The sequence below is a fragment of the Rutidosis leptorrhynchoides genome, chromosome 11, assembly GCF_046630445.1.
Source record: "Rutidosis leptorrhynchoides isolate AG116_Rl617_1_P2 chromosome 11, CSIRO_AGI_Rlap_v1, whole genome shotgun sequence".
Lineage (NCBI taxonomy): Eukaryota > Viridiplantae > Streptophyta > Magnoliopsida > Asterales > Asteraceae > Rutidosis > Rutidosis leptorrhynchoides.
In genome coordinates this window covers 328,047,754-328,050,477 of record NC_092343.1, presented here as the reverse complement: position 1 = coordinate 328,050,477, position 2,724 = coordinate 328,047,754, and the positions used below count along the sequence as shown (strand labels likewise).

The 2,724-nt window shown below is 34.0% G+C and overlaps 1 long non-coding RNA gene across 1 annotated transcript; it reads right to left on the bottom strand.

The window, feature by feature from the left end:
• Positions 1-1,582: 1,582 nt before the first annotated feature.
• LOC139877873 (uncharacterized) lies at positions 1,583-2,375 on the bottom strand. Its single transcript, XR_011768813.1, has 3 exons — positions 2,256-2,375; positions 1,898-2,160; positions 1,583-1,681 (listed from the first exon to the last, which is right to left on the bottom strand). It is a non-coding gene; the product is annotated as an uncharacterized lncRNA (long non-coding RNA).
• Between the last annotated feature and the right edge of the window lie 349 nt (positions 2,376-2,724).

Below are 2,724 nucleotides of genomic sequence, written 5' to 3'. Positions count from 1 at the left end.
TGTACATTTGAAGCTACAAGCATCAAGGATGAGAACCGTGATGAGCATCAAGCACCAAGAATCCCACCGGGGCACTTGCTTACTGTTTTCAGGGTCTGATCAGGCCCCTGGGCTACTGGAAAAGTTGATTTCCAGATAGTTCGGTTCGAGTAGATGACTTTTTGTTTAAGACTCGTCTTAATCCGATGTACGGTTTAGGATTTATAGCCTTCCGAAAGTCACTACGTCTTTGTAACGTTGTGCTGAAAATTCTGACCTACTCGCACTTAAACCGTCGCCACGGTCAAACGAAGACGAGTTAGGTTCTGAAAATTGGTCATCGGTTATAGGACTCACATACGGAGCCATGACCACAGACTACGCGTCTTTTCGATTTGTATAGAGGTCGTAGCAGCTGAACGAAGTCAGCCTTTGTTTCGATCTCTATTCTTGATTGAAGCTTACTTTACTTTTTATGTACGATGATGAATGATGATGATACTTAAAACTTAATTTACGTACTTTCAAACCTTTGGGAACGAATTACTGACTTAGTAACTTTTGACTTAGGTTGAGGACCTTTCGGACAACCTTACTTGCTTACTTATCTCGTATCTACTTTTACTGCTTATTCACTGTGAGTTATAGCATCCCTTTTTACTTCAACTATTTTTGGGACTGATAATACATGCGCTTTTTACGTTTTTACTTACTAGGGACGAGTACTTAAACTTTATTATGTGTGGGTTATATAACGGCATAAACTTTCCCCTTAGCTCGGTAACGTTTAGTCATTGGTTTTTGAATCGGTGAACGCGAATCTTAGATATGGATCCATAGGGTTTGACATTCCCACTCGGGCTAGTCGCGCTAGCATTTAATGGGTGTTTAATACTTCGTAGACATACGCACTCGCCAAGTGTACTTTTAGGGGGTGATATATTATTTTACGTTAAGTTAGTTACCAATTGCCCACGGTTAAGCATATACTTTTCATACTGTTTTAAAATACGAAAATCTCGTGGCCTACCTTACATTACTGTTACAATTAAACTATAGCTCACCAACATTCGTGTTGACATTTTTAAGCATGTTATTTCTCAGGTGCTTAGACGTTTGATGCTTCCGCTGTATTAGTCTCGCTGTTAGAATTGCTATGTAGACTCTCGCTGCTTTGTTTAGAGATGTCTCTGTATGAAACTTTTACTTTGCATTCACAAACTATGTTACTTTTAAACAATGAATTTGTAATGACCTTTGAGTCTCGTACTTATGTTATTGCTTTCTATTCGTAGAAGCACATTATCGTTTGTAAAACATTTGACGTCGGTAAAGACGCTACCTCTTTTTATGAATGCAAACTTCTTTTAAAACAGCATATAGTGTTTGACCTTGTAATGATCTTGTTGTTGATTATCCGTACACGTTAATTTTGTACGGGGCGTCACAACAGGTTTCCAAATGGACAGGTTTGGTAACACATCATAGACATGGTAGCATACCTTAACTTTTTCTATCATCTATTTTCAACATATTTTTCAACCAATTATTTTAAAGTGTCTTTGACTCATTCGCGATAATGCCCTATACGGATAGAACCTTTCAAGAATATGAGTCGATATCGCCACTTCATGCACGCATGGAGGTAGACAGAAGATGGGTGATGACGGTTGCGTTCACATTTATTTTGGCTCAGTCAAAGCTGCAGGTCAATAAAAAGAATGGCAATACTTATAAATATATGACTTTTGATTAGAAAAAGGAAATAACGATGTTCAAATTATAGCGATCTAACTCTATGAACTTTAAAGTGAACATTCATATATTCAAAGTTAGTTAATACTTCAGCGAAACCAATATTATTACATAGTTGTAGAAAAATTGAAGTTAAACTTGCACAACTAATAAGATATGTAACCTGAAAGCATGAACAGTGTAGAAATACTTGCAAGACTATCTCTTCAACATTGAATGTTACTGGAGCTATAATCTCTAAAATTCATTCATGAACCTAAGGAATGTAGAAAATATCAAGGATCCAGTGAATTTGGTAATAAAGTTCACACAAACCTTTTATCAAACACGTTGTATGCATAATTACTAAAGATGATGTTGAAACGCTCTTGATCCCAAACTGTTTTTGAACTGATTATCAACAATTCATTCACAAGAACATTGGATCTAATTCAAAATAAGCGATTATAGTATTAGTATAAAGAGTTATTAAAGAAATTAAAAATATGAAATTAATCTAATTAAAAAACACGAATACGAACCTTGCCTTGAAGCAATATAAATCAAGAGTAAATGAAGCTGATTAAAATTGAATAAGATTACACACATAACTCATTACTGTAATCTATATGAAATCGCAATTTTCAGAATCAAACTCAATGGATCGTACAAAAACTTACACCGTTCGTGGGAGAAAGAACAGGTTGGGTTTGGGAAAAAAACTAACCCAAAATTATGCCAGCCAAATATTTATATTAATTTTAATCTATACATATAGTATACGTATATGTAAAATTATAATTAATAATTAATTCAATTTAATCATAAAATTACACATCATCAAATACTTTTTTGTTATATATATATATATATATATATATATATATATATATATATGGAGAAGATTCAACGCTAAGTGGGTATAAGTGGGATAAGGGGATAAGTGATTTTGTGATTTTTATATCTTGAGTTCTACAATTTCGATTTAAAAAAAAATTGCTGATATCTACT